Genomic DNA, 19,404 nt, shown 5'->3' on the forward strand with positions numbered 1-19,404 from the left:
CTCCCCCCTGTATCCATGCCTTGGTTTCCAGGGACAGCAGGAATATATTCTTTCAAGAGTGAGGACAGGGCCAACTTATCTAGGCTCTGTAAGCAAATTATGGGTAGACTTTTGCATAGGTTGACATTACCTTTAAGATTTAAGATTCAACATAGCATTGAACATATTTTTCAGATTCTAGGTCTAGCAACCTAAGACTGGACTTAGAAATGACTTGAAGATTCCCAGGGTGCTTGCTGTCCTCTCAGTCTTGGCTTGCCCAGTCATCATGTCAGTGGTCCTGTGAGGTAGGTGTCATCTCCATGTTAGGAGGGACTAAGACTCAGAGACTGATCACGATGAGGGTAGAATTGGAAATGGGGCCAGATGTTCTAGCTTTTTTTCCCCTGCACCACAGCAAGCTTCCTCCTTTATAAAGGACAATTTCTTTAAAAGTCAGCATTTACATAGAGCATAAATTAGAATATGCTTGGAAAAGCAGACTGGATCTAAAACTTCCCAGTTTCTTAGAAAGTCAGCTTGGCCTTACTGCCAGGGGGAACTGCAGTCCGCACTGCTCAGGGTGGGGGTGGGGGGATCCTGTACTTCCTTTGGTTGCTGGTCCTGCTCATCAGATGTCACAACCCTGGTCAGATGCATGCGAAACTGGACCAGAAGGGGCTGCTGTGGGCTCGTGCACTCGGGAAGCTTCAGTTTCTTTATTCTTATTTCAAATCAACCTTTAATTCTATGAAATGACTTAGAATATTGACTTTAAAAATCATCAGCTCCTAGGCTTTTGGGAGCTCTGATGATATCGGGGCCAGAATAGCTTAGCTGTGTGGTTGCTAAACTTTGATCCTTGGAGAGATGCCCATTTAAGATGGATCTTCTATTGGTGCAGGGAAAATGAGAAAAGAAGGACAATAGTGAGTTTTCTTAATAAAGGCTATTTTTATTCAATTGAAAGGCCTACCTTTTAGTCCCAGATTATATTTTTTTCCTATTTTTTGATGGCAAAATTGTGAGGACAGATTTTTCTTTTTAAATTTTTAATTGGTAAAATAAACAGTTAGAAACCCTATATTCTAGTAATATATAAATTACTGGCCCATATATCAAAAGTCTGGAAGCTACTTGTTTAACAGATATTTTTCTAGACATAGTAATCCCTGTCATTGTGGGGAGGGGTTGTCCTTTGATATGTAATCAGTCTTGGGCAATCAGTCTTTATTTTATCTGTGCAAAGTAAAAATTTTATCATCATCTTCATATCAATCAATTTGTATGTGAAAGTGCTTTGGTCTCCTTTGGCTACAGAAACTATGATCTCTCTCTCCCTCTTTCTCTCTCTTTGTGTGTATGTTTTGGGGAATCAGAATTGGCCTTTTAAGGCTAGGCCACTGGAACTGATTTAGGGCAGTTTGGGTTTTTTGAGACACAGGAATAAATGAATTTGCTTACTGTCAGCTATAGTGATATTGGATCAATTTTGTTTTTATACCTAATGCAATATTTTTAGTAAAGTAATTGAAAAAATCATTAAGAGACAAGAAAGCAGTGTTTAGGGTCTCTATTACATTTTGTAAAGCACTAATAGTTAATGCTCCATTAATAAATGCCCTTTATTAATAAATTAGATCAGATATATCAAGAATTAAATTATATTTACTTTTTACATTGTATATCGTCTATTTAGAAAAAAATTAAGACTAATTGTTAGGAATTGGTAGGGTCCCAGTCAGGAAATCACCAATATGTTCCCTATTGATTGTTGCACATCTGAATATATAATAGAGTTGAGGAGCTGGATTCCATAATCACTCACTGTTGTTCAAATAAAACATCACTAACATACACTTCTTTAAGACTCACCGTGGTCCTTCTTTGTGACATACAGGGACAATCGGGGGCATTTTAGTCTTTATTTATTGAGGCTGCATAATCTAATTATCTCTCATTAGTCCAGAGCTGATTATTTCATTTATCTTTGTAAATGTGACAACAAAAGGCTCACTTTAATTAAGCAGATCAGCAATTAGCTCTTGTTTTATAGGAGTTTTAAACATCCCTGTACTAATAGCAGGCAGCATGATTATAATCAGAAGCCCAGGGAAAAATGGTGGCAGAGGACAGCTTGATTTAGAGCCCCCACTTAAGTGAAAGCTATGTAGGCAAAGTGGCTCTCCAGTGACAAAGGTCCAGAAAGGGCTGGCCAAACCAAAGGATAGACTCCAGACGCCCAGGCCAAGACCTTCTCACCTCCATTTATGATACAAGCAGTGACTTCATTCTTTTTTTCAAAAAAGTTTTATTCACTTATAATAGTGTTTGTATTTATCAATTGCTTATTATGCCTCAGGCTTTGCATCTCTTACTTTAACTCTATTTATCTTTTGGAAACTGCACAATAGCTCTTGGAAGTGGGTATTATTAACTTATCCCCATTTTACAGATGAGCCAACTGAGGCTTAGAGAGGTTAAGTCACTTGTCCAAGTTTCTACAGCTAAGAATTAGAACGCTTACCTGATTTTGCTACTCTGCAAATTGACTTTTTCTCCTCTATCTTCCTCCTTGCTCGTTCCTTCCTTTTTCTCTCCCCCTCCCACTTCCTTTTCCCTTCCATCTTTTATTCATTTCTTTGTGATATGCTGGGCACTGTGCAATGGGCTGGAGAGAGTAAGATAAGCAAGGCTTTGTCAGGACCTTTGAGAAACTGGCAGTGTAATGGAGACAGAGACATAAATTAACCATTTACAATGCCTGAGACAATGCTAGGACACAGCTAGATAGGGCACAAAGTAAATAAATCAGTATCTATTAGACTGAATTGACCTGGTCCCTTTCATTATTGTATGTTAAGGTTTCTCCTCTTTTCCTAGAAGGAGCTGCTTCTAACTTCTCAGAACTCTTCTGATTACCTATAGTGATTGCACTCTAATGTTTGATGTAAATGGGACTTAACTTTGAGCAGAAGTCTGGCATAGTTTATTGTATGCTAACTTGCAGTTTAGTTTTTCAGGAGTAGTTGGAGGAAGAATGAGGTGAATATGGATTTTACAGAAGAAGAAAAAAGAAAATGGGAAAATGAAAGGATGCATGGAGGAAGGAATGAAGCTTCCTCTGCTTGGAAAGGAGGAGGCAAAGAGTGAGATGGAGTGACTGGAGAATGGCTCCTCCCTTCCTTGGAGATGGGCTGGTGACCAGCACTACAGAGGAGGGGTTAAGGTCAGGGCAGCTTCTCAGCTTGCATGGTGAGGTTGGTCGGTCAGCTCCAGTCCCTTACAAAATTGTCATGAGGTTGGACCACATTCTTTGGAGACCTGGACTGTATTGCCACCTCTACGTCACATCTGTCACCAATAATCCCCTAGTCCTAAGATTATCAGAACTTCTGCAAATATTTTTGATTAGTGAGTTTTTGAGTATTATTTTTATACCAGGCACTATGAAAAACCCTTCACGTAGGTGATCTAATTTTATTTTTACAATTATGTTTTGTGGTAGGTATCATTATCTTCATTGTACAGATGAGGAAACTGGGGAACATACAGGCAAATTAACTTATGTTAATTTGTAAGTTAATACAAATTAACTTTTGTTACCTAGATTCATGTAGTAGTAAAGTCTAGGCTTGAACCTATGATACTAATCACCACTTAATAACTGCCACTCTTCTTTGGATTTTCTGACCCACCAAGGGCACTTAGCCTAAGAAATGATGAAAAAAATTTAATTTAGTTATTGCTTCTGAAGATCCTTTATATGTTTCATGAACCACAGACTGGGGACTCATACTGTAGTTAATGGGAAGCCACTGAAGGATCTAGACTGAGATATGACATGATTAATCAGTGTTTCAAGATTGTGGAGGATGATTTGGAAAGGAATAGTCCTGAAGGTAGGGACGTTGGCTAGGAGGGTATGTTGGCTAAGAGAGAATCCCAAGCACAAGGAGATGCAAACTTTATGGCAGTTACAATGGGGGGAAAGAGAGCAACTGTGAGACAAATTATAAAGATTGATGATTTATGGGTCCATAATCATAGGAGGAAAAGATAGAGAACAATTAAAAAGTTACTGTGTTTTCGAGTCTGCATGACTAATAGAAGTACAGAAGTCACATGCAGTTGAGTAGGTGACTACAGAAAAAACTGTTGAACATGGTAACTGGTCTTCGGTAGCCTAGGAAGTTTGAATTCAGTGAGGATAGAGCCAACCTAGAAGGGATTAAGGAGAGGCTGGAGGGTAAGGAGGGTGATAGAGAATATGTAGAACGGTTTTCAGGCCAGGATGACACATGTCTATTTCAAGGGAGAAAAATGTCCCTCTCATCCCACCTCTGCCCATGGAAAAAGCCTATGAGATGGTAACCAGCACCTCTCCTGTCCTGCTCATGAGATTGAAATGCAACATAAGGGTAGGGACCTGAATTGTTTTACTCATCTCTGCATTCCCAGTGCCTAGAACAGTGCCTGGTGCAGAGTAGTTAATCAATAAATAATTGTTGATGGACTGAAAAATGAATGAGTGAGAAACTGCATCCAGAATGCTGGCTTTGGAATGACTGCAGGTGGCAGGGGCCAGAATAGGAATGGGAAAAAATAGGAGACTGAAGCTGAGGGTCAAAATGAGAGGGGTTGAATTTTTTCACTGAGTGTCTGGGGTGAGCATTGCACAAAGGAAACAGCAGGGATTAAAGTTTTGTGACAGTGATCAGGAGCATTGTAAGAAAAAGGACTCCGGTACCTGAGGCCATATTTATTGGTACCAGTGGTTTGGCATGTAGATGGGGTGAAGCTAGAAGCAGATTCCTCAGTTTGTAACTGAGAGGCCTTTAGAGGGAGAGAGACAGACTGGAAAGATATGAGCAAAATATAAGTATAATTGCCACCCCACTTCCCCCCAAGGACCACAGAGAAAAGGTGGTGGCAGGGATAGTGGGTGGTGGTGTTTAGGTAGTGGATCCTGGCCAGTCTTAAGGAGTAACAGATTTAATGTATTTCTCATCACGCCAAGTTGGGTTTGAAGTAGGGTGAGGTGGAAACAACTTGACATTCTGTGAGTGACCAAGGCATCTGGGCTCATCTTTGTCTGAGAGAGTCAGATAAACAAAGCAAGAAAGTCTCATTCAAGGTGGATTTTGCTGGGGAGCCTCAATAAGACTTGGGTGATAGTAGTTTAGCTATATAGTAGTTTTGTCAATTTAAAGGCACAGATTTGGGGGCACCATAGAGAAAGGAATTAGTGAAGTGAAGGAGATGTAAGATGCCGCCTGGAGAGGGGATAATTGAAGGTGCAAGACCACAGAGTCTCAGACTGTCATAGTCGAACAGGATCTCCTATCTGTACACAAATATCTGTAGAAAATTCCGGAAAAACATTCATATGAGATCAGGGAGTGAATGTAGTCAGGGAACGGGGAGCAGCACTCATTCTGATCTAGAGAAGAAATAGCTGCTTCTCTGAGAAAGAGTGGAGGGTGAGTGGAGAGCCAACTAGACAGAAGTTATTTTTTTTTAAAGATTTTATTTATTTATTTGACAGAGAGACACAGCGAGAGAGGGAACACAAGCAGGGGGAGTGGGAGAGGGAGAAGCAGGCTTCCCGCGGAGCAGGGAGCCTGATGTGGGGCTCGATCCCAGGACCCTGTGATCATGACCTGAGCCGAAGGCAGATGCTTAACGACTGAGCCACCCGGGCGCCCCCAGAAGTTATTTTGAAGTAGAGAGGAGGAATATTAGGGCTTTATAACTGGAAGTATAAGTTTTCTTTCTTCTCAAATATTGTTTCTCTCCCTTCCTTCACAGAAGGAGTGTGAATGGCATGGGGCATGTACAGACTTTCACTTGTTCCAATTCACCTCTAACACCATGCAACACGGAAGAGTGGGCCTACTGGCAACAGAGAAACCAAAGGTGTTCACGTTCTGAAATTGAAACTTGAAAGGAAATCCTAATTGTAAACACCTTTCAATTTCTTGAACAACAATTCTCTTACCCTGTTTTTCAAAAACGAGAAAATTATCAGCTTCCCACAAAACAGTGTTTCTAAGTGTAACAGTAAACAAAGGTTAAACACATATATTTATGTTACACACACACACACACACACACACACACACACACACACACACACACACACACACACTCTGTAGTCCAGGTGATTTTGCCAAACAAAAAAAGTTAACCAATTAAACAAATATGCACAGTAATCCTGAGGTGGATTCAGTGTCTTTGTTTATACCAAAGGATAAAGATATAGGTAGTATAAAGGACTAATTGTACGTCCCCACAAAAACTCAGATGGCTAGACTTTAAAGGCTCCATAAAAATGGATGGAAGTAGATAATGCACACAGGCACATCAAGGACAGAAGTCTCCCAGACGAGAAGACCAAGGTGGCAGGGTTTACCTGGTGCCTAACTGAGGAGAGTAATAAGTGTAAATGGTAAATGTATTGGTGGGGTGGGTGTAGGGTGGATCATCAAATTGGCAGTACCAATACTTACTCTGTGCGAGGAGTTAGACATTCTGATGTAATCTTTACAACAACCCCATGAAGCCGTTCAGAAATTTTAGATAAGATTCAGTGTGGTTGAGTAACTTGCATGAGTTCATATGGCTTCAAAATGGAGGAACAACATCTTGCATGGGTTTCTGCTCTTTTCTCCTCACTGTGCTGCTCCATGCCTCTGGCCATGCCTCTGGCCTCACCTCCAGGGACCTGGGAACTGACACTTTAAAAACACGCCCTAGTGTTTCCCACTTGCTTTTGTTCATTTGGCTATTTCTCCTTTTCCAGATTAGTTTTTCAGCTTAATTCATTTTGGCTTTGGGGCTTTTTATAATACCACTTTTCTTCCTACTTTGCTTAGAAATTGTATTCCATTTGATATTTTCTGACTTTACACTAGGGTGGAGGGATAATAGAGGATTTTACACAGGAATGAATTGTGATGTCGTAGGTGAATGTGTGGGAGCTCATAAATCAACAGTGATCCCGGGGGACTATGGAGGGCCTCCTGGCCCTGGCCAGTGCTCTTTAGACCTCTTTATGCTAATAAAACAGAGATTTCTCTCTGAAGGGCTCCACCTTTGCAAATGACACTCATAATAAGCTTGGGGCAGTGCTGCAGTGATAGGCTGTTTACCTGATGGTAATTGGTAATTTAGCCCACATAGAAGGGCTAATGGTCCATCTTCTCCTTTTGGTGAATTAATAAGTAGAATTTTGTCCAAGTAAACTGCATTTGTCTATCTAAGGCCCTGGAGAGAGCCAAGGATAACGATAATGTTTTATAAGCCTATCCTTACTGAAAATACCGATGTGTGAAGACATACGATTTATTCATTTCCAGATTTCTATATGAGTTACTGAGTTTCTGGGAAGAGACTTTGTAATTTATTTAGCCATCTTGGTAAAAGGGAAATGGGGAAAATTTTTAACATGGCAAAGAATAGATTACCCTGATTCCTTGTTTAGTAATTATGACATTGAATAATGAATGCTAGTGGAAGACTAGCATGATCATTTAAAACTTACTTATTTTAGTCCATATAGTGCTAATATGGACAAATTGTTATAGAGCTTGAGGCAGAAGGGAAGAAAAGAATGCTACTTCTCTAAGCCAAATGATCACAAATAGAGATTTTGTAAAAAGTGATGATAGTATGTTAACACAATGAAGAATTATGTAGATATTAAAATGGTATCTAAGAAAATATTTAGAAATAAGGAAAATTTGTATGATATGTACATAAGGAATAGAAGTAGAACAACAAATTATATGTGTTTTCTGATGAAATATATGTAAAGTAAAAGTGTATATGGACAAATGCTGGAGGGCAATATGCAGATATGAAAATACTTGGGAGAATGTTCATTTGTAAATTGAAGGCAAGGTACAAAGGGTACAAGATTCATTTTGGCCAGTGGGACTCAGTGTATGGGCTAATTTGTTTTACTGTTAGTAAGAACAATCATATTTTTCTAGGCAGACCATCTTGGGCTTAATTAATTCTAACAGTATAATTCTTATAGGCAAATGTAATCATAGAATAGACTAGTTTGGTATTTGGGGAACTCAGAGGAAGGAGTGTTTCCTTCTGCTTGGACCTCATAATGTCTTTATGGAAAGAAAGGAATTCACACATCATTCTTATGTACACTGAATGTTTTCAGGTAGAGATGGAACTGAAGATATTTCAAATATAGGAAGAGTATGGCTGAGGGCCTAGGGTAGGAAAGTGCCATGTATGAAAATGCACAGAGATGATAAAGTGCTTGGTTTGGCAGTCTGGTCATGAGAGGGAATGGGGAGCCATTATTAAAGGGTAAACTGGGGGCGGATTATGGATGGTCTTGAATGTCTCACTAAGTACTGTACAGTCCCCCTGCTTTGCGGTTTCCATCTTTAGTAAAGATCTGTACCATATCCCAAAATGCAAATTACTGTACTCATCACTTAGCAAGCTAGACTCTTCCAGTGCATCAGCTCTGTCCTGGCCTTAAACAAAGTACTCTTGGAAATTGCTTTATCTCATTCTATTCCTTTTTCAGCACATTTGTGAACTGAAACAGTGCATGCTCTGTGGGTGGTGCATAATCCAATGGTTATAAAAAGTATTGGAATATTCATATTTTTAGCTTGACTAGCAGTAATATTTTGGTCAAGTCATTTACCCTGATGTTGATCTTCCTTTCTTAAGTGGAAGACATCACTCTTCTATCCACTAAGGTGCCCTTCCCTCAACTTTTCAGATAAAACATCTATTGGTAATGCCTCTTTCTTTCCATCAGTCTAAACCTCTTATCCTTTGAAGTCAAGTTCAAATTCTTACTCTTGCCCATGTCTTTACATCCTCACACATTTGCGTATTACATTTTCTTTTTCCCTGTACACACTTGGTAAATAAATTCTGTTTTACATTGCCCTCCGCCTTTCATGAGGGCAGGGTTTTGTTTTGTTTTGTTTTGTTTTTGGAAAAAAAAAACAGGTAGACTGGAAGCATCTTGAGTTTAGGAATCATCCCAGAGGTGTCTTATTTATTCTGGGCACATGGCAGGCTATGTAACTTGTACATGTTAAATATTGGTGACTTCAACTGCTTTCAAACAATCCATCTGTCTTCAGAGACTTTTAACTGGTCTTTGTAATTTTTAATTTTCTTTTTATAACTTAAGTACGTGGGATATAGTTGATTATATTACATGGAGTTCATGGCAGGCTATCAGTATTAGCCCATACGGCTCTGTTGGTTTTTTATTTTATGATTTATTTCTCCTGTATCAATTATCCCCAATATTAATCCCACACCATTCCACAGACAACCACTCTTCAATTTTTAATGTTTGTCATTCTAAGCCACCTTTCATATGTTTATTTACATATAGTAGTATATGTAGTACTGTTTCGTGTATGAATTTTTAAAATTTACATAATAGTTTTGGATTTTATGTTCATTCTATTTCTTGTTTGTTTTTATGTTTTATCCATACTGTGTTTTGTAACTCCAGCTCATTTCTTCTGCAGAGTATTCCATCCTATGTATATTTACCCCTTTCTTCCTCATTTCCTTAGTAATGGACACTAAAGTTGCATAGCCCTGAGATGAGCCCTTCTAGAGCAGCACTATCTCAGAGAACGATAATGCAAGCCACAAATATAATTTTTAATTTTCCAGTAGCCTCATTAAGAAAGCAAAAATAAGCGCATGAAATTAACTTTAATAATAGACTCTATTTAACCCAGTATACCTAAAATATTATTTCAAAAATAGTTAATATAAAAACATTATTGAGATGTTTCTCATTAATTTTTTAAAGATTTTATTTTTTGAGCAGTTTTAGGTTACACATAATCGAAAGGGAGGTATAGAGATTCTCCATGTATTTCATGTCCCCACATATATATATATAGCCTCCCTCATTATCAACATCACTCACCAGAATGGTACATTTTCTACCAAGGATGAACCTATACTGACACATCATAATCACTCAAAGTCCATAGTTTACCTTAGGGTTCACTCTTGGTGTTGTACATTCTATGGGTTTGGACAAGTGTATTATAACATATATCCATCATTATAATATCATACAGAGTATTATTTTCACTGCCCTAAAAATCTTTTGTGTTCTACCTATTCATCTTTTCTTCTGCCACTCTGTCCCCACCCCCCCGCCAACCACAGATCTTTTTATTGTCTCTGTAGTTTTGCCTTTTTCAGGATGTCATATAATTGGAATTGTATAGTATATAGGCTTTTCAGATTGTCTTCTTTTACTTGGTGAATACATTTAAGTTTCCTCCATGTGTTGTCATGGTTTGATAGCTCATTTCCTTTTAGGACTGAATAATATTCCACTGTCTGAACGTACCACATTTTGTTTATCCACTTACCTCCTGTAGGACATCTTGGTTCCTTCCAAGTTTTGGCCATTATGAATAAAGCTGCTATAAACATCTGTGTGCAGGTGTGTGTGGACATGTTTTCAACTCCTTTAGGTGAATACCAAGATTTGTAATTGCTTATGAGAGTATGTTTAGTTTGTAAGAAACCATCAAACTGTCTTCTAAAGTGGGTGTGCCATTTTTTGCAACCCCACCAGCAATGTATGAGAGTTCCTGTGCTCCACATCCTTGTCAGAATTAGCTGTTTTCAGTGTTCTGGATTTTGACCATTCTAATCGGTATGCAGTGGTGTCTCGTGGTTTTATTTTGCATTTCCCTGATGACTTATGAGGAGCATCTTTTCATATGCTTATTTGCCATCTATATATCTTCTTTGGTGAGGTGTTTGTTATGGTCTTTGGCCCATTGTTTAATTGAATTGTTTGTTTTCTTATTGTTGGGTTTTAATATTACATGTTTTGAATAATGGTCTTTTTTCAGATGCATTTTTTGCAAATATTTTCTCCCAGTATGTGACTTGTTTTTTTGACATTGTCTTTCAAAAAAGAAGACATTTTTTTTCCCCAAATTTATTTAATTGAGAGAGAGTGAGAGAAAGAGAGAGAGAGATCATGAGTGGGGGCGGGGAGAGCAGAGGGAGAGGGAGAGGGAGAAGCAGACTCCCTGTTGAGCAGGGAGCCCGATGTGGGGCTTGATCCTGGGACTCCAGGATCATGACCTGAGCCAAAGGCAGCTGCTTAACCAACTGAGCCACCCAGGCACCCTAGACATTTTTTGGTAAAGATTTTATTTATTTATTTAACAGAGAGAGAGACAGTGAGAGAGGGAACACAAGCAGGGGGAGTGTGAGAGGGAGAAGCAGGCTTCCCGCTGAGCAGAGAGCCCGATGTGGGGCTCTATCCCAGGACCCTGGGATCATGACCTGAGCGGAAGGCAGACGCTTAACAACTGAGCCACCCAGGCACCCCTAGACATTTTTAATTTTAATTCCAGACAGTTTTAATGAAACCTAGTTTATCATTATTTATTTCTTTGGCTGATGTATCTAAAGGCCTCTCCATACCCAAGATCATCTAGGTTTTCTCCTATATTCTAGGAATTGTATTTTCCATTTAATTCTATGATCCATTTTGAGTTAATATTGGTGAAGGATGTAAGATCTGTGTCTAGATTAATTTTTTTTGCACTTTTGTAGCTTTCCTCATATAGAGCTTGTACATGTTTTGTTAGATTTATACCCAAGTATTTTTTTGGATGCTGATGTAAATGATACTGTGTTTTTAATAGCAAATTCCATTTGTTCACTGTTGGTATATAGGAAAGCAAATGACTTCTCCATATTAGCCTTGTATCCTACAACTTTGCTATAATTGCCTTACCAGTTCCGGGAGATTTCAGGACTTTTGGATTTTCTACATAGATGATTATGTCATCTGTTAACAAATAGTTTCATGTGTTTATTCCCAATCTGTATACATTTTATTTCTTTTTCTCACCTTATTGCATTAGTAAGGACTTCCAGTATGATGTTGATAAGGAGTGGTGAGAAGGGACATCCTTACCTTGTACTTGATCTTAGTAGGAAAGCTTCAAGCTTCTCATCATTTAAGTATGTTAGCTATATAGTCTTAATCAAATTAAGAAAGTTGCCTTCCATTTCTAGTTTACTGAGAGTTTTTATCATGAATGAGTGCTGGATTTTGTTAAATGCTTTCTCTGCCAAGTTAATATTTAACTAGATCTTCCATGTGTATTTTATACTTACAGTTGTCTCAATTTAGACTAGTCATATTTCAAATGCTCCATAGACACATGGCTAGTGGCTACCATATTGGACAGTGTAGATACAGAACATAAGCTTCTTGTCTGTCTTGTTTAGTGCTACCTTCCTAATGCCGGGGATAAGGTTATTCTCCTAATAGCCACTAAACCAAAACTTTTACTGAATAAATGGATGTCTTTTTCCCAGTTGTGTCTTCACCATTTTATACTTCGAGCAGAAATATATAAGGCTTCCCATTTCCTATTTTCTCATTTTTGTCAGTCTACTGGGTAAAAATATGGCATTTTTGTTTTCATTTGAATTTCTCTGATTATGAGTAAAATAGAGCATTCTTTCATGAAACAAACATATATTTTGCCCATTTTTCTGTAGAGTTCCCTAGCTTTTTGGGAGGTTGGGGAGTCTTATTTGTTCTTGTTTATTATCTGTTCTAGATGTTTATTCTGCCTCATGTATAGACATTGTCAGTCTTATGTTAAACATGTCAGTAGGGTGAACAAAAGTCCCCATCTTGAATGTAGTGAGTCCAGCAAGTCTTCCCTTCATGGTTGTATTCTTGTTTTGTTGGATATTCTCCTATATGTTCTGCTAACTTTACCATTTTGTCTTTATCATTTAGGTCTTCACTCCACATGGGGTTTATTTTGTGTGCACTCTAAAGCAATGATCCAACTTTATATTTTTTTTATAAGGCTGAGCCAGTTATTCTATTTACTAAGTAGTTCATCTGTTCTCCCAATGATTTTTGATGCCTTTTCTAATATTTGGCAAGTTTCCATATAAACTAAACAGATATGGCTCTATTTCTGAGCTCTCCACTTTTTAAGACAATTTTTTTGGTCTTTTTGCAGTAATAGTACTCTGATATAACTCTAATATTGTGCAATTGCTCTAATATCTGATAGTGTAATGTTTCACCCCTTCCTCTTCTTTTTCAAAAATTTCTTACTTATTTGTGGATTTTTATTTTTCTATATAAATTTCAGATTTAAAAATAATTCTATACCTTTTACCTGTATTCTTTCAGAATATTAACTGGGGTTATGTTACATTTGTAAGTGAATCTAGACAGAATTGATATTTTTACAATGTGAAATTATCCTGTCCATTAATATGATATGTCTCTGCCCTTTATAGAGATTTTCTTTTATCACAAAAGTTTGTGCATTCTTGGTTAGGTTAATTCCTAGATTCATCACTATAATGGTTATTTTGAGAGCTTATTTTCTTTTGCATCTTCTAATTAGCTTTTGCTGATATAGAAGGAAGTTTTTTATTTTTTTGTATTCATCTTGTATACAGCAACTTGGATGAACTTTCTGACTAGTTCTAGTAGTTTATTCTCTTGGGTGTTCTGTGTGAATAATTATATCATCTGCAAATAAAAACTGCCTTTTTCTTCCTAAGTCTTGCATTCTTTCTTTTTTCTGTCATTGAATTGTCCAGCAACCAACAGAACTTGGTTGAGCTGTAACTGTAATATAACAGGCATTGCTGGGATTTTTCTCCTTTGGCTCATGATTTTTGATATTGAACTCAGAAGGAATAAATTATATATTTATATGTATTTTCTGAGAGAGAAAGAGAGAGAGAGCAAGCAGGGGGAGGGATGGAGGGAGAGGGAGAGAGAGAGAGAGACTCTTAACCAGGCTCCACGTTTAGCATGGAGCCTGACATGGGGCTCGATCTCAGGACTTTGGGATCATAACCTGATCCAAAATCGAATCAGATTCTTAACTGACGGAGACACCCAGGTACTCCAGGAATAAATTGTATTTAATAATGATGTGTTACAAATAATACACTGTTGGTTTTAGTTAACTAATGTTTTATTTAGGTTTTGGCATCTATAATTGGTCTATAATTTTTCTCTTTTTTTCATAGCCCTCTTTTGGTTACAGCATGAAGGCATTATTTATAAAATGAGTTAGATAACTTCCTTTTGCTATTTTCTGTAAAAATTTGTGTAAGATAAAGATTATTTGCTTTGTTACAACACATTTGTAAAATATTGCCGGATTTTTTTTTCTTTTAATGGACCCTATTTTGTAGATTTTTAAAAATTTTAATTGAAGTTTAGTTGACATACAATATTATATCAGTTTTAGGTGTACAACATAGTGATTTGACAGTTCTATACTTCACAGAATTTTTACCCTAAGTATATTACCATCTGTCACTATATAATGTTATTAAAATATTAATTATATTCCCTATCCTGTACTTTTTTATCCCTGTGACTTATTTATTTTAACTAGAAGTTTGTGCCTCTTCATCCCCTTCACCTATTTTGCCCATCCTCCCACCCACCTCCCCTCTGGCAACCACCAGTTTGTTCTCTGTTTTTCTGAGTCTGTTTCTGTTTGTTTGCTTTTTCTTTTGATTTTTAGATTCCACACATAAGTGAAGTCATATGGTATATAGGGGAGAGATGGTGGTAGAGGAAAGATTCTGATGGCTGATTTTAGGTTCTTTATTGGCAATTCCTGTATTAACACTGATATTTTCTAATTTTATAAAAATTTATCCATTTCATCCAGGTTGTCAAATTTTCTAGCAAGCATTTGTTAACATTCTTCTGTTTCCTTTTTTAATGTCTGAATTTGTTTATTTGCTGCTTCTTTCTTTCTCTTTTTCTTTTTTTGATCAATCTTGCTAGCATTATGTCCATCTTATCAGTTCTTTCAATGAACCATTTTGGGGAATTTGCTAATGACCTTTAATGTTTTCATTATTTCACTGATTTTAGCCTTATCTTTACTATTCTTTCTCTCTCTCTCTTTTTTTGAGTTTATTATTTTGCTGCGTTTTTCCTCAGATTTTTAAGTTAAATTTTAAGTTTATTTTCGTTCCTTCTGGCTTTCTATATACATACAGTGAAGTCTCTAAATCTCTCACATAGAATTGCTTAAACAGCAAACAATACATTTTGGTATTTAATGCTTTTTTTTTTTTTTTTTTAATTTTTTATTGTTATGTTAATCACCATATATTACATCATTAGTTTTTGGTGCAGTGTTCCATGATTCATTGTTTGTTCATAACACCCAGTGCTCCATGCAGAACGTGCCCTCCTCAATACCCATCACCAGGCTAACCCATCCCCCTACCCCCCTCCCCTCTAGAACCCTCAGTTTGTTTTTCAGAGTCCATCATCTCTCATGGTTCGTCTCCCCCTCTGACATACTCCCCTTTTCTTCCTCTCCTGTTATCTTCTTCTTTTTCTTTTTTCTTAAAATATGTTGCATTATTTGTTTCAGAAGTACAGATCTGTGATTCAACAGTTTTGCACAATTCACAGCGCTCACCGTAGCACATACCCTCCCCAATATCTATCCCCCAGCCACCCCATCCCTCCCACCCCCAACCACTCCAGTAACACTCAGTTTGTTTCCTGAGATTAAGAATTCCTCATATCAGTGAGGTCATGTGATACGTGTCTTTCTCTGATTGACTTATTTCACTCAGCATAACACCCTCCAGTTCCATCCACGTCGTTGCAAATGGCAAGATCTCATTCCTTTTGATGGCTGCATAATATTCCATTGTGTATATATACCACATCTTCTTTATCCATTCATCTGTTGATGGGCATCTTGGCTCTTTCCACAGTTTGGCTATGGTGGACATTGCTGCTATAAACATTGGGGTACACATACCCCTTCGGGTCCCTACATTTGTATCTTTGTGGTAAATACCCAGTAGTGCAATTGCTGGATCGAACGGTAGCTCTAATTTCAACTGTTTGAGGAACCTCCATACTGTTTTCCAGAGGGGTTGCACCAGCTTGCATTCCCACCAACAGTGTAGGAGGGTTCCCCTTTCTCCACATCCCCGCCAACATCTGTCGTTCCCTGACTTGTTAATTTTAGCCATTCTGACGGGTGTGAGGTGGTATCTCATTGAGGTTTTGATTTGGATTTCCCTGATGCCAAGCGATGTTGAGCACTTTTTCATGTGCCTGTTGGCCATTTGGATGTCTTCTTTGGAGAAATGTCTGTTCATGTCTTCTGCCCATTTCTTGATTGGATTATTTGTTCTTTGGGTGTTGAGTTTGATAAGTTCTTTATAGATTTTGGATACTAGCCCTTTATCTGATATGTCATTTGCAAATATTTTCTCCCATTCTGTCGGTTGTCTTTTGGTTTTGTGGACTGTTTCTTTTGCTGTGCAGAAGCTTTTTATCTTGATGAAATCCCAATAGTTCATTTTTGCCCTGGCTTCCCGTGCCTTTGGCGATGTTTCTAGGAAGAAGTTGCTGCGGCTAAGGTCGAAAAGGTTGCTACCTGTGTTCTCCTTTAGGATTTGGATGGACTCCTGTCTCACGTTTAGGTCTTTCAACCATTTGGAGGCTATTTTTGTGTGTGGTGTAAGGAAATGGTCCGGTTTCATTCTTCTGCATGTGGCTGTCCAATTTTCCCAACACCATTTGTTGAAGAGACTGTCTTTTTGCCATTGGACATTCTTTCCTGCTTTGTCAAAAATAAGTTGACCATAGAGTTGAGGGTCCATTTCTGGGCTCTCGATTCTGTTCCATTGATCTATGTGTCTGTTTTTGTGCCAGTACCATACTGTCTTGATGATGACAGCTTTGTAATAGAGCTGGAAGTCCGGAATTGTGATGCCGCCAGCTTTGCTTTTCTTTTTCAGTATTCCTCTGGCTATTCTGGGTCTCTTCTGGTTCCATACAAATTTTAGGATTATTTGTTCCATTTCTTTGAAAAAAGTGGATGGTATTTTGATGGGGATTGCATTGAATGTGTAGATTGCTCTAGGTAGCATTGACATCTTCATAATGTTGATTCTCCCAATCCATGAGCATGGAACGTTTTTCCATTTCTTTGTGTCTTCTTCAATTTCTTTCATGAGTATTTTATAGTTTTCTGAGTACAGATCCTTTGCCTCTTTGGTTAGATTTATTCCTAGGTATTTAATCGTTTTGGGTGCAATTGTAAATGGGATAGACTCCTTGATTTGTCTCTCTTCTGTCTTGTTGTTGGTGTATAGGAATGCCACTGATTTCTGTGCATTGATTTTATATCCTGCTACTTTACTGAATTCCTGTATGAGTTATGTATCTCATAATTTCCCTGGTCATTTCCTTTTTATCATATGGGTTATTTAACAATATGTATTTAGATTTCTAGACAAAAAAATTTAAGGTATGATTTTGTTATAAATGCTTTATTTCATTATGACTTACTACCTGATCAATTTTTTTTGTGAGATATGCTTTTAATGAAAGTTTTTTCCAAGCCCATTGGTTATAAAGTTTATATATTTAGATCAAAATTATTTATCATTTTATTTAATCTTTGATCTACTTGTTCCTGACAGGGGCAATTTATCTGTTTCTTCTGTAATTCTGTCAATTGTTTTATGTATTTTGAGGCTTAATATTGTGAATATCTACTTACACGTGATTGTTGTATATTCCTGTTATATTATTCTTTTACCACTGTGTAATGGTAATTTTTCTTCTTTATGATTTTTTTCATATTAACCTTATTTTATCTGATATCAAAAATAGCAATTTTTGGCTTACTTATGGTTTATATTTGTTTAGTATATATTTTCATTTTATTTTCAACTTTTTTTCCCATACATATTTAAGAACTCCGTTTGTAGATAATATATATTCTTAAGATTTTGGCTTTTGATTGGTGAGTCTAAGCCATTTTCATTTATAATAACCATTGCTTTTTTATTCTGGTCACATGGTTTCATGTTTTCTGTTTACCATGCTTTTTAAATTTGATTTTTATTTATTTTTTTAAAGATTTTATTTATTTATCAGAGAGAGTGAAAGAGGGAGAGAAAGAGAAAAGAGAGCACAAGCAGGGAGAGTGGCAGAGGGAGAGGGAGAAGCAGGCTTCCCACTGAGCAGGGAGCCCGATGGAGGGCTCCATCCTAAGACCCTGGGATCATGACCTGAGTCAAAGGCAGACTTTTAACTGACTGAGCCACTGACGCATCCCTTGATTTTTATTTTTTAACTTTCCCTCACGTAGCCATTTTTTCCTCATTCATTGGATTGGTTGAATTTTATTTTGCTGGTTTGCTGGCTATTATGATATGAACCCATACATTGAGCTCTCTATCCTAGAAGGTATATGTTTATATCAAAAGTCAAATTGGTTCTCTGTTTTTTTCTTGCTTTTGTGTTTTTTACAGTCTTCCTAATCTTTCTTTATAATGTATATTTTAACCTCTTTTCTGTTCCACGAGTTTTGCTTCTTCTGATACAGCTTACTTCATCCACCGGTTGCCTCTCTTTCATATTGCTCATGTTCCTGATTTTTGTAATGTTTCCATTTTATCTTATTTTTATCCTTTTGTGATGTCAGCTAATTTGACTGATAATGTCCTCTTGGAAGATGCACAAAAACCTTGGGCTGAGGTCCTTTGTGTGAACTTAGAAGGTGATAGGTGTGCTTTAAGGAGGAGAGACTCAAGTGTTCCTGTCCGGATTCATCCACTCTTGTTTTTTTTTTTTTTCTGCAGGCATTTCTCTTGTCTACCTGTAGACCGCTGTGAAGGGATGAGATAGGAAAATGGAGGAAGGAAGCTACCCTGCTGTTCTTGCGGATATATCTATTTCATCATCAGAGCACTGAGAGAGTGAGTGGTGATCACTACAGTTTGGTGAGTGTATTCATGCTCATGTAGGTGTGGTTTTTGTTGTTTTGTTTTGAACAGAGTGTTTTTTGCCAGTCTCTGAATCTATAAGCATCTCTTGTTATGCTGTAGACTTACCCAAAGCAAGATAAGGAATTGTAGTGTAGCATAGTAGAACAATAATTAGACTGTAGTCAGAAAAGCCAGTATGTGCTATGAGCGAGCCACTTCTCTCTCAAGAAACATTTCTACAACAATTTGTCTTGGAAGATGCTATACACATAAGGATCTGTGGTCCTGTATATTCTTTCCTTTCCTCCACCTCAAGGTTTATAATGCACATCAGCCCTAAAGTACTCTGAGGATAGAAACCTGTTGAACTTGTTTGATCTAAGGTTTCCCAAATTTATTTGACCTCGGAATCCTGTACCTGAGGACAGCATATTAGATCATGGGCAAGTGTTGTCTGGGAACAAACTTTAGGAAGTGTTACTATACAAACTCACTTTTCTCATCAATGAAAATTGGACTATATGAACTGTATGTTGTTCCTGTTGATTATTCTGTGTCACTTTTCCCATGCCTATTCAATTTTTTTTCTTGCCA

Source organism: Zalophus californianus, chromosome 6 (assembly GCF_009762305.2).
Source record: "Zalophus californianus isolate mZalCal1 chromosome 6, mZalCal1.pri.v2, whole genome shotgun sequence".
NCBI lineage: Eukaryota > Metazoa > Chordata > Mammalia > Carnivora > Otariidae > Zalophus > Zalophus californianus.